General features: G+C 43.7%; 1 protein-coding gene across 3 annotated transcripts in view; it reads left to right on the top strand.

Moving 5' to 3' along the window:
- The window catches only part of PTPDC1 (protein tyrosine phosphatase domain containing 1), a 68,077-nt gene that overhangs the window by 25,848 nt on the left and 28,583 nt on the right, over positions 1–13,646 (top strand). The gene's annotated exons all lie outside the window — the stretch shown is intronic.

Raw genomic sequence — 13,646 nt, 5'->3', positions numbered from 1 at the left:
CATAATTCCCAAGCTTCCTAGAAGACAGAAGCTAGGAAATAAATGTTAGTATATACACATGTATGTCTATCCATTTTTACATGCATATTTATTTCTATGTGTTTATATTGAAAACCATGAGGTTATGTTGGTACTTTCCATATACCATCATTCTAGCTTTTCTCACTTTTTATGCTTATAATTCTCTTCTACACAAATAAGAAACCTGGCTCTTCTTATCCCCAATGTGTTTACTTATTTATCCATTCCTCCTTTTCACAGCCAGTCTTCGAGCCCTGCCTGGCCATCACCCACCTCGGGTCTTTTTTTCCACTCAGGGCTCACACCCTGCCCGGTCACTGTACTAGTTGCCTCCCCTGCCTTAGTCCAGATCTCTGCTAAATGACCTTTATTTAGACTTGCCTAATGGCTGTTTTTTCTTTGACTGTATATACATTTTTAATTAAAAAATTGAAATTATGATACAGTCACATGTAAATGTAAGAAATAATACAGAAAGATCCCACTTACCCTTTATTCAGTTTCTAACAATAGTAACATCTTACACTAAACTAAAACTATACATTATTACAGCCAGGATATTGACATTGTTACAGTCAAAATAAGGTCACTTCTATCACTACAAGGATCTCTCCTAATGTCTTGTGTAGTCAAACCCACTTATATCCATGACTCTGGCCCCTGATGACCATTAACCAATTTCCCGTTTCTGTAAGTTATTTTAAGAATGTTATAGCCTAGCAGGTTTGACTCAATAGATAGAGCATCAGTCCACAGACTGAAGGGTCCCAGGTCCCATTCCAATCAAGGGCATGTACCTTTGTTGCAGGTTCCCTGGCCCTGTTCCGTGTGTGTAGGAGGAAACCAATCAATGTGTCTCTCCTCCCTTCCACTCTCTAAAATCAATGGAGAAAATATCCTTGGATAAGGGCTAACAAATAAACAAACAAACAAAGAATGTTATATAAAGGAAATCTTATAACATGCAACCTTTTAGGTTTGGCCTTTTTCACTTGTCCTGATTCCCTTGAATTTCATCCAGGTTGTTGTGCATATCTACAGTGGTTTTTTATTTATGAGTAGTATTCTCTGGTATTGAGTTTATCCAGTCGCTCGTTGAACAACGTCTGGGTTGTTTCCAGTTTTGGGTTATTATTAATAAAGCTGTTGTGGACATGCACATACAGATTATTGTGTGAATGAACATGAATTGTGTCATTACTCTGTGATAAATGGCCAAGAGTGTACTTCCTAGGTCATATGGTTGTTGCATATTTAGTTTCATATTGAAACTGCCAAACTATTTTCCAGAATGGCTATACAATTTTATATCCCTACCAGCAATGTAAGTGATTAAATTTCTCTGCAGCCTCACCAGCATTCGGTATTGTCACTATTTATTTTATGTATCCTAGTAGGTTTCTTGTGGTATCTCATTGCAGTCTGCTGAACTCACTTATTAGGCCTAGGAGGTTTTGGAGAGTCCTTGGAATTTCCTGTAAATACAAACATGATTTTTATTTTTCCCCTTCCCTTATTGTAGTGGCCTGGAACTTCTACTGAGCAGAATAAGAGTCACGAGAGCAGACATCCTGCATCTATCCTGATTCATACCTTTCAGTATGATATTGTTTTCAATAGATGCTCTACAAGTCAAATCAATTGCCTTTTCTTGTTAACTTGAATAGGTGTTGGAATTATCAGATGCCTTTTCTGTCAGTTGAGAAATCTACTCATGATTTTTTTTCTTTAGCCTATTGAGATATATCTATATATTGGATTAAATTGATTGATTTTTTGAATATTCATCTATTCTTACAGGCCTGCACTAAATACCATCTGATAATGGTGTATAATTATTTTTATTAATTGCTGAATTTGGTTTGCTAATATTTTGATGAGAATTTTGTACTTAAGTTCTAAAAAGATATTGAATTAGTTTTTTGTTTGTTTGTTTGTTTGTTTGTTTGTTTTTTACTATCTTTGTGTTAGATGAATGATCCTAGCCTCATAAAAAGGGTTGGAAATGTTTTGTCCTCTTCTGTTTTATGAAGGATAGTGTGTGAAATTGTTTAAATTATTTAAAAGTTAGCATTTTCTAATATCTCAGCAGTAGTCATTTGCCCTAGGAGGCTACAGATTTTTTGTTCATTACTCAATATTTTCAAGTAATAACCATTATTTGTCTGCCCTGAGTGAGTAACTTGTATGATTCCTTCATGTATTACCAGACAGGTTAGAACAAATGCACAATAATGTTCAGAGTCTGCCAAGCAGGGGAGTGGGGGATGGGAGTGGGTTGGGCAAGGATAAGTGAAAATGTTGCTTTTTCTCTTGATTCAGCCTTTGCTTGGTTGCTGTACATCTCTCAGAATTTCCCAGAGTTCTGGCAAAGTTGGTTCTGACAGCTTCTGATTGTTTTAGATGTTTTTGTTGGTAGGATGGTGTGTTTGAAGATGCCTACTCCTCTGTCCTGTTAGTGTCACTTCTCTCTTTTATTCTTGAAGAATATTTTTGGTTATGACAGTCCTTTTCTATCAAAAAACTTGAAAAATGTTATGCCACTTCCTCTAGACTTCATTCTTTTAGGCGAGAAGTAGCTGTCATTCAGATTGGGCTTTTTTCTGTAACTGTCATTTCTCTTTGATTCCTTTCAAGATTTTTTTTTGTCTTCAGTCGCTTTTTGTCCTCATTTTTTTTTGTTTGTTTGTGGTCTGATTTCTTGTTTCGGCATTTTCACAGCTTCCCTGAGCTGAGTGTGGCTTTGTGTGCTAAGGTGTCCTATATGGTTGAGTGGGTCAGCCTCCCAGTTACCTGAGGTGGACACTCTTGGTGCACCCCTTTGTGGACTGTGTGTACAGCCTTATTGTAGTTAAGTCTTGATTGTTGTTGGTATCACTGGGAGGGACTGACCTCCAGGCCAATTGGTTGTGAGGATCAGCTGTGTCTATGCTGGGAGACAGCCTTATTCAACGAGACTTGGAAAATTGCAAAAGCCTCTGTGTTCAGCTTGGATGAGGCAGAGTTTCAGGGTGGAGCCTACAGCCTTGGCTTCCTGCCAGCCCCACCCTATGAGGTTCCTGAGTCTCAGTGTTCCTCAGGGTCCTTCGGTACTCGCTGCAAGCACCTCTGAGAGAAAGGTGCCCTTGAGTTTCGCCCACTACCAGACAGTCTAGTCTCTCCCCCAACGAGCCCAGAACTGGGGTTTAGTGCAGTTGGAAGTGGGGTTGGAAGTGGGGTTCAGTGCAGTCGGAGCTTTTGTCTCCTTCCCGCTAGGGCAATCCAGCGGCATAGCCAACAGTCCATCCTCTGCGCGCAACGTGTGCGCCTCCAGGACTCTGCCTTTCACCACTCCCCTGAGTTTCCGCCTTACAGCCCAGATTTCCTCCATATGAGCTTGGGTCCCCAGGGTCTGATCTAGAACTGTGGTTCAGTGCAGTCGGGACGGGGGTTCAGCACAGTCCGGAGCTTTTGTCTCCTTCCCGCTAGGGCAGTCTAGCAGCACAGTCAACAGTCCATCTTCTGTGCGCAATGTGCACGACTCTGGGGCTCTGCCTTTGGCCGCTCCCCTGAGTTTCCACCTTACAGCCTAGACTCCCTCTGTATGAGTCTGGGTCCCCAGGGTCTCACCCAGAACTAGGTTTAGTGCAGTCAGAACTGGGGTTTAGCACAGTCTGGAGCTTTTATCTCCTTCCTGCTAGGGAAGGCCAGCCAGGCACTCAGCCACCCCTCCTCTCCAGCTCCGTCCTCTCCCCACACGTGTCTCCGTATCTTAGGCTTTTACAGCTCCTCTGATTTTCCTTCTGGTTTTCTCTTTCCTTCTAGTTGTAGAATTTCGAGTCAGTCAACTTTCCTGTAGTTCTGGAAATATCCATTTTGTATTTTAGTTGTATTTTTTTGAAATTGTTGTGTGAGGCTGCAGTTAGGCGTTTACCTATGCTGCCATCTTAGTTTCTCCTCTCATCATGATTGAATCTTAATGTGCCCCAAAAGGCCAGGAAGCCAAGCCATCCAACTACCACAGGCCTGCCTGTAGTATCTGCTGAGTTGGGTGAATTCCTCACTTGCAGTGACTTCACTCAGGCCTCGGCCCTAGGCTTCAAGGCCCATTTCAGCAGCCCTACTACTTATTGTGGCCTAGAGTGCGTGGGGTTCTGCAGGGATGCAGAAAGACCCTTACTGCTTCCCTGCTACTCTGACCAACGGCTAGTAATGGTAGGGTATGGGCCGGATGCTCCAGCACCAGCCATTTCCAGGGCTCCCAAGCAGGATGCCAGGTTTTTTCCATGGCACTCTGATTGGCTTCAAGTCTTCAGAGTCCAGACAGGGCTTTTTAAAACATGATACTCCAGTCAGAGTTTTCAGTTAATAAAACCACTGTTGGAAGCCAGTCTTACTGAATTTATGCAAAGAAATGTTTTGCCATGATTTATTAAGTGTTACAAATTTCGGAGAAATTATATAAGGAGAAAAATATACTGACTTGCGTTAAGATCTTCTGACTTTCCTTGTCAGTCCTTTTCAAGGACTCTTCAGAGTAATATAACTGTCTTCAAATGGCAAGAAGAAACTCAAAATGTGTCTATATTCAAATAGACAGTTACAGCCGAGACCGGTTTGGCTCAGTGGATAGAGTGTCGATCTGCGGACTGAAAGGTCCCAGGTTCGATTCCGGTCAAGGGCATGTACCTTGGTTGCGGGCACATCCCCAGTGGGGGATGTGCAGGAGGCAGCTGGTTGATGTTTCTCTCTCATCGACGTTTCTAGCTCTCTAACCCTCTCTTCCTCTCTGTGGAAAATCAGTAAAATATATTTTAAAAAACAACAACAACAACAACAAATAGACAGTTACAGCTATCTCTGTAGTAGGGTTCCCACTACTTTACTTATCCTTAAACTACATATAGTCTCTGGGAGGGGTGACAGACGTCTCAGAACGGACTAGGGGAGTAGCTCTTCCACATGAGCTTTATCCCTTTGCAGGGTCTCACGTGTCACAGAGCTTCACAGGGTCTGTAATTCTTGTGACAGAGGGCAGACACTTACCACTCCCCTTCGTTCCATATAGGCCTCCCCCACTTTCCTAACGTTGAGGTTTTTGCTACCCCTGACATGGGCATGGTGACACAGGCCTGCAAGGCAATACACAGGCTGCCAACTATTTATCAATAGAGACCAAAACCTGATGGGTATTTTTCTTTGCCCATTTGGGCACCTGCCCTTTTGGAAACTGCATTCAAATCTGCAAGAGAATTAAAGGTTAGTATCCCATCTAATAAAAGAGTAATATGCAAATTGACTGTACCTCCACTGCACCCACAAGCCAATCAGGAGTGAGTATTCAAATTAACCCAACCAAGATGGCTGCAGCCATGGAGAGAGCAGGATGGTTGGGTTTCCCCAGCAATGGAGGAAGCCAAACTTTCTGCCTGCCCTGGCCTGCCTTCGCCTCTGCTTAAGGCTACAAAGTTTCAATTATAGAAGATAAATAAATCCCAACAAAATGGCGGCAGCCATGGAGTTGCAGAGAGCAGGAAGCTTGAGTTGTCCCTGGCAATGGAGGAAGCCAAGTTTCCACAGCCCTGGCCTGCCTTGGCCTCCACTCAAGGCTACAAAGTTTCAATTATAGAAGATAAATAAATTCCAACAAAAATGGCTACAGCCATGGAGCAAGCAGGAGGCTTGGCTCTGCTCAAGGCTACAAAGTTTCAATTATAGAAGATAAATAAATAAATCACAGATACTAGGGCCTCTGCTTGGGTCGCCATGGGGCATGGCCAGCTTGCAAACCACCACAGGCCCCTTGCTCAGGCTGCCTCACACCCCAAGGGAATCCCTACCCTGATCTGGGACACCCTTCAGAGCAAACCAGCTGGCCTCTATCCTATCTAATCTAGTCTAATAAAAGAATAGTGTGCAAATTGAACATCACTCCAAGACACGAGATGGCTGCCCCCATGTGGTCAAAGATGACTTCCCCCATGTGGACACAAGATGGCCGTCACAAGATGGCCAGCAGGGGATGGCAGTTGTGGCAGGCCAGCAGGAGAGGGCAGTTAGGAGTAACCAGGCCAGCAGGGGAGGGCCGTTGGGGCAATTGGGCCAGCAGAGGAGAAGTTAGGCATCAATCAGACTGGCAAGGGAGTGATTAGGGTGTGATCAGGTTGGCAGGCAGAAGTGGTTAGGGGCAGGCAGGCAGGCAGACGAGTTGTTGGGAGCCAGCAGTCCTGGATTGTGAGAGTGATGTCCAACTTCCCTTGAGGGTCCCAGATTGGAGAGGGTGCAGGCTGGGCTGAGGGACACACACCTCTGGGCACAAATTTCGTGCACCGGGCCTCTAGTGTTAAAGATAATGGTAGCAGTGTTCTCACCTTCAGAAAAGGGAGTTATGGTTATAGAAAAAGGGAGAAATTGTGAGGAAGTCTGAGTTGTTTGATTGGAATTGGTAATTTCATGGTGAACTCTTGGATTTCAGTGTACATGCATCCATGTAGAAACAAGTACATATGCAAATGTGTGATTTGTGTGTTTGCATGTATGCACATATTCCTTAGCTCTGTCCACTGAGAGGGCCTGATGGTGACAACACTAGTAGCATTGAGCATGCCTATCACCCAGACTTGGTTTCTAAATACTATTCTTCACCCGTAAGCACCAGGGCTTCTTGGATCTAATCATGAGGAAACATACACATCCAAATTGAGAGATGTTCTATAATATAACTGGCCTATAGTCAAAAGTCAAGGGCATCCAAGTCAAGGAAAGATTGAGGAACTTTTTCTAGAGTGAAATAAATGAAAGAGACAGGATGACTAAGTATATAGCATTGTATAAATGTTGTATGGGCCAATGTTCTATAAGGAAACCTATATAATAAAGCGGTAATATGCAATTGACCCTCATGCCCTTACAAGATGGCTGCCTATGACCAGGCCGGCAGGGCAGTAGGCTAGTGAGGTACGACCAAACAACTGAACAAGCAGGCTGTGTGGGGTGACTAGACCGACAGGGCATTAGTGAAGGATGACCAAATGACTGAACAAGCAGGCTGCTGGGGCAACCACGCCAGCAGGGGGCTTAATGAGGGATGACCAAATGACTTAACAAGCAGGATGCATGGGGCTACCAGGTCAGCAGGGGGGTTTGTGAGGGACGATCAAACAACTGAACAGCAGATTGCATGGGGAAACCATGCCAGCAGGGAGAGGGGAGGCACAGTTGGGGGTGACCAGGCCAGCAGGGGGAGGAAGTTGGGGGCAACCAGGCCAGCAGGGGGCAGTTAGGGGTGACCAGGCCAGTGGGAGGTGCAGTTGGGGGCCACCAGGTTGGCAGGGAGGGGGCAATCAGGCAGGCAGGCAGGTGAGCAATTAGGAGCCAGCATTCCAGGATTGTGAGAGGGATGTCTGACTGCCAGCTTAGGCCCGATCTTTGGGGTAGGGCCTAAACCAGCCAGGCATCCCCCAAAGGGTCCCAGATTGGAGATGATGCAGAGTGAGCTGAGGGGGGACCCCCCCCCATGCATGAATTTCATGCACCAGGCCTCTAGTCTATAATAATAAAGGTGTAATATGCTAATTAAACCGACCTTCCAGATGAAGCCACAGCAGGGGCCAAGTTCCTTGCACAAATTTCGTGCATTGAGCCTCTAGAATTGAGATAATTAGTGAAGCTTGAGTGAGGTCTGTGGAATAAAGGGCAACTAGTAATGTATCAATCATAATTTGGGGAAATTATAGAGAAGAATCTCTTTATTTATGGGAAATAAATGCTGCTATTTGGAGTAATGGGACAGCCTATCTGCAGTTTCTTCTCAAATGGTTCAGGAGAAAATATTCTTCATTATAAGTTTTCTGTAAATTTGATATTGGTTCAAAATAAAATCCTTTCCAAAGAGTGTTTAAAATTAAAGCTACGTTGTTCAGCTGGTTTGCATGCTGCTGAGCAGTCAGAACCAGTCCATCTTGAAGCAGAGGCCTTTGAAGACTTTTAAGCGGAACCATTTCAGGGCAGGCAGAGACCAAGTTGAATAGAAGTTGAGGATGAGACCGGTGACAAATGGAAATGATAGCCATGGGCAGTTTTTTTCAGAGTTTAGCTGTGGAGGGAGAAGAGGGGCCCTTAGAAGGAGAATCATAGTGAAGGATCTGGAGGCAATGATATACTAGGGATGTCTGAAAAAATTAAATTATCATAAATAGGGGAGATCTTGTAGAAGTTTTGTCTTCAGATATTTGAAAACCTTGCAAGTCTGGTACTTCATGTTGTTTTTGTTTATTTTAGAGGGATGAATTTACAAGTGCTTACAGAGAAAATGGATTTTGACTCAACATTAGAAAACCTTGAGCTGTACGGCAGTTGAATAATTAGTTGCTATGTGAGAAGTGAGCCTCTTGTCACAAAAAGTGGAAAACGAAAGGTTAGAAAGGAGGTGTTCCAGCCCAGTTCCTGGACATGACTCCTTTATTGGTTTAGGGATGAGGTTAGATTGACCTCCTGCTCCTACCCCATTCTCTGGCCTATTGTTGCAGGAGTATTTTAAGTAGGAATTCTTAGCCCTTTCTGAAATTTTGAGTATAATAGGAAATTACCAGTTTTTGAGGTTCATCTTTAATTTTGTTATTTATTGTGCTTATTACAAGTGTAGAGAATTTCACATTGCGTTGACCAATATCTCATTTTATTCCTTAGATATTACTCTGGATGATTCTGAGTAAAACTGTTGGTGTGTTACTGGTAGGGAGAGGTCCTCATCCCCACCTGTTGCTCGTGGGGGTGGATTTCTTGCAATATCCCAAGAGAAAGAACTTTCTGAGACTTGCGAGGGAGGATGAGATATTGTAGAAAGCTTTATTTCGGTGGAATTATACCCCTGAGATTCCCAGATGCTATTTCTCTTAGTCCAGCCATAGAAGAAGTATAGTTGGGGCTTCGGCAGAGCTAAAATCAGAGCCAGTGTCCAGAATTTTCTTTCTATGTTGGAGCCAAGTCCAGTCCAGCATCAGTACATTAGTACATTGCATGTGTAGTTGGTGAATGCAAGGAAGCCACGAGTCAAGAACAACAAGAGAGAGAACTCCTTTATTTTGAGATTATGTATTCCCAAATATTTGCAGGCTTTCATTGGTTCCATCCATTCTGACAAATCCGTGGTTCCCCAGGTTTGACTGATAGGTACTTTCCCTGGTCACCCCAGCTTCATTGCACATGTGTCTGTCCTTTGTTGGGCCCCTCCCCCCAGTGATCTGCAGAGAATGGGCAGGTGGTTCCCTGGGGGTTGCAGTTGCAGCTCCTGGTGAAGCTGCCCAAATGACCTGTCTGTAATGTCTGGCCTTCTCTTTGTTCCTTTTCTGTTGTTAATAGCTAGCTAATTACAACAATATCTGGTGGGATGCGCGCGCGCGCGTGCGCACACACACACGTGCAAGCAGGCCAGTGGCAGCACCGTTATGCTGGGAGGGGGGTCTTTTATACATTGATGATCACAGCAGCTCAGGAGAGTGTAGGATTGCTTGTAGGGATTATATTCTGCATTGTTTTCCTACTTTTTCTTGAAGGCTGACTTTTTTTTTTTAAAGACAGCATATTTAGAAATGAGAAGGGTAGGGACAGTAATGAGGCATTTTTCTTATATGTTTAGAAAAATATGACATCAAAGGAGAAAAAATAGATCAGTTGTTAGGAGGTATGTGGGAAAACAACAGTAGTGTTGGTGCTTGTGTCCTTACAAATGAGTAATGATTGTGCAGGATGGAGGAAAGGAAAGCAGAGAAAGGTGAATGCGGCTGAGGATAACGAGCTTCTACAGAAGCTCTCTGTGGCCACCAGGAAAAGGGTTCTGTGCCTTTTAAGTGTCTGCTGAAAGCATGGCCCTTAATAAAGTCACTGAAAAATTCCATGCTCTCTAAAATATGAAATACAAACCAATATAGTCTTACTGATCCTGTTTACCTAAAGATAAGGCTTCTGGGTTTTTTTTCTATTGATAATTTAAATAAAAATAAAAATTTATTTCTAAGAGTCTGAACAATTTATCATTATCAAACTAGAACTGATCCCTGTTTAAAATTTCTAATTGATTTTTAGGTTATGGCACAAATATGCTTTCTTATAGATTTGTGAAACAAAAACGTGGGTATATAAAATTGATCCACAAAATTAATCATAGGAGATTTCTGGGGTCCAGGAGGTTGGCACAAAACCCTATCAGAGACAGCATCTCTTGATCTGTATTTTAGTTCTGTATTTCTCTCTGATCTCAGAAATAAAGCCTGTGTTAAGTTGCTAAAAATATTCCTTCTTTCAGCATCTTCATACTTAGTTGTTGAAATATGTGGATCCTATATAATAAAATGCTAATATGCAAATCGATCAAATGGTGGAATGGCTGGTCGCTATCATGTGCACTGACCACCAGGGGGCAGACACTCAATGCAGGAGCTGCCCCTGGTGGTCAGTGGATTCCCACAGGGTTAGCGCTGCTCAGCCAGAAGCCCTGAGCTAGGCTCACAGCTGGTTAGCACAGTGGTGGTGGCAGGAGCCTCTCCAGCTCCTGTGGCAGCACTAAAGATGTCTGACTGTTAGCTCCAAGACTGCGAAAGGGCACAGGCCGGGCTGAGGGACCATGCCCTCCCTCGAGTGCATGGGTTTTGTGCACTGGGTCTCTAGTAAAAATAAAATTAATTTTGCTCACCAGTCATACCATTCCTAGGGATCTCTTACCTCATAATAGACAAACATGTAAATTGACTGTACCTCCACTACACCTACAATCAGAAGTGAGTATGCAAATTAACCCGACAAAGATGGAAGGTTAATTTGCATATGCAGGCACAGATGCCTGCTGTGAGAGGGAGGGATGGGGTGGAGGGAGCTGCAGGAGTGATGCTCTGGCTGAGAGCGGGTACTTGCCAGCTTCCAGGAGCGAAGGCAGGGGAAGGAAGGCCTATTCTTGCATGAATTTTGTGCAGCCGGCCTCTAGCTTACTAAATAAGAAAGCATAGAATCAGAAAGGTTTAGTCCTGAAAATGTTTGTTTTATTTTTAAATAAAATTATGGATACTAATATAAATATCTAAGAGCTAATGAATGAATAGGTAAATTATGATGCATCAGCTAAATATGTCATAATTACTGTGTCTCCATTAAATGAAAATCATGATAAAACTAAAGCAAAAAGTATATTTACAATATGATTATAAACATGCAGAAAATCCACATGCCTAGGGACAAAGACTGGAGGGAGATGAGTCTAGAATGTTCAGCGTGTGATTGGTGTTACACTTCCCTATTAAAGCCATTTGACATAAATCTAGTTTTTAAAAATGGATATGGCTGTGAGTTGGGAGTTTTGCCAAGGAATAGTTTGGAGCATGAGTCGGTGGAGTGACAGTTCCGTTGTGTCTAGGGGAAGTGCAGGCCTCTGCCCCCGCCTACCATGCCCACAGGTCAGCTGCGCTCCACCTCAGCACCAGTCTAGTGGCAGGCACATGCCAGCACCCATCGGAGCCCCGGATGACGTCGAGGACATGCCGAGAAAGAGGGCTGCTTTGGCCCCACTTCCCTAAATATCCCTACTCAGGGTCCCTGAATGTCTAGTAACTGAGTATGCTTAAATGGTTTCATGTTTACTATTTGAGGTCAGCCCAGTTCTTAAGATATCACAGCAAAACTTACTCCTGAGATAATATGTTAACTATCCCATCCTTAGCTTCATCCAGACTAGTCCCCCTTATCAAACTTATTTTCTGCTTCAGAACCATTGAGAGCAGAGTCAGCTGGACTCTCCTCTGTAGTTGTCCTTAGAGTTGCAGACATAGGGATCTCCCATTCGCTGGCTGAGACTGCCTTTGCCACCTCACATGCCTTGTATCTCAAATGGAGCTTGCCTGCCAGGTTGTCACACACCTCCTCACCGGCTCCTGTGTTCAGCATTAGCGGAGTGTCTCTCTGCCGCTCACTTAGGGAGGAAGTCCCGGCACTGTCTCCAGCCCGTCCTCCAGCCATCTGCCTCTGCACTGTCTCACACCCGTGCTTTGCTCCAGTTACTGTCCGTAGGTCCCTAGTTTGGGGCTTCCGGCCCTGTCTATGCAGACTTGTTCAGAACTTGAGTCTGACTCCCAGATCCCCAGGTAGCAGATGTGTACCTCTTAGTCGGGTGCCTTCTGCCATCAGGTTCCAATGTGCCTTCCACACAGCACCAACTCTTCTCTTTCCTGTAAAGTTCTGGAAGCTGTGCTTCTGGATTGGTTACATTAAAAACAACTATTCTCTGTTGCTGTACACAAAATAGCAAGGGCAGGGTGTTACACTTTGAGTAGGAATTTGAGCACCAAATTGTCTTATTTGACAGAGTGCATCCTGTTGGGGAGATGAGTTCATTTTAAAACGTGCTTGCTTAAAGCATCATTAATTGATAAAAAAGGACAAAACAAAGAAAGCCCTATCTATGTGCACATGGCTAAAATACCATTTTGGAGACAGAGACAGAAAGATGAGGGGTGGAATGTTGGGGTGGGGGGCGGTGCAGCCTGACATTAACCAAGGAAGAGGAGAACAATTGGTGATTGTTAGGGTTTCTGTTTCCTTTATGTTCTTATCCTCAAGTTACAACACCCCCTCACCCAGTTCCTTTAAAAAAAAAAAAGTGATATTTAGTGAGGTTTGTTTGTCGGCCTCTGCCAAGAATTTACCCAAGCTTCTTTCTTCCTGGTCAGCCAACAAAAGGTACAGAATTGTGTTTTGAGTTTTTGAGAATCATGACTATTATAACTATCCAATAAAGGCATCGCTAAGAATTGGATTTTCACATTCTAAAAATAAAATCATAAAAGTAAATGACTTCTGATTAATATATCAACCCTACAGAAATCTTTATTTGTTCTATCCAAGTATTTAGTAGTTCTGCCAAGAAAACAGAAGGTTTTTTTTTGGTTTAAAAAAAAATGGAGTGTTTTTTTAATAATGTTATAAGATATCCAGCATGTCCCACTTCATTACAATTAACTTTCAATCATTACAGTATTGTAGATGTAATATATTGGGCAGTCAGAGCTTTTAAATGTTTGAAAAACAAAATAGAATAGTCGTAATTTAGGAATAATTCATTTAAAATACATGTTTCCTCCACATATTTGAACAATCTGTCCAAAACACAGCTCATTCATGTGGGACTTTGCCTGTGCAACTCTGAGTGGGAATCAGTACTTTCTTTGTTCGTCACTATGGAAACAAGTCAGCCTATCCTGAATGGCTGTTAAATCATGCAGAGTGATGCTCTTATCTCAGTGTAACTTCATCAGGGAGCAAGCTGGCACTGACATCTCCTGGCCTCCAGCTCTCCTCCTGGGGGCCCAGCGCCATGCAGGACCCGCCCCGGCGGCTCTCGGCCATGCCCTTCCTCAGCTCCTTCTTACAGGGCCGCCGGCACTCGGCCTCAGACACAGTACTGAGGCTGCCGCAGGGGCAGCACGGCTCCGGCTCCGGCTCCGGCTCCGGCTCCGGCTCCGCCACCAGGATGCTCTCCTCATCCTCTCTCCAGGTGATGCTAGCTGTATCCTCTCTCAGCTGCGCCAAGAGAAATCCAACTTGCCCCGAGAGAAAAAGTAAAACTCCTTTTCTTCTTAAAGATTGCCTCAACTTTGAGTTTA

This window comes from Pipistrellus hanaki (assembly GCF_964339955.1).
Source record: "Pipistrellus hanaki genome assembly, chromosome: 11".
Taxonomy (NCBI): domain Eukaryota; kingdom Metazoa; phylum Chordata; class Mammalia; order Chiroptera; family Vespertilionidae; genus Pipistrellus; species Pipistrellus hanaki.
Note: the sequence above shows the minus strand (reverse complement) of the source record. Positions and strands in the feature narration are given on the sequence as shown.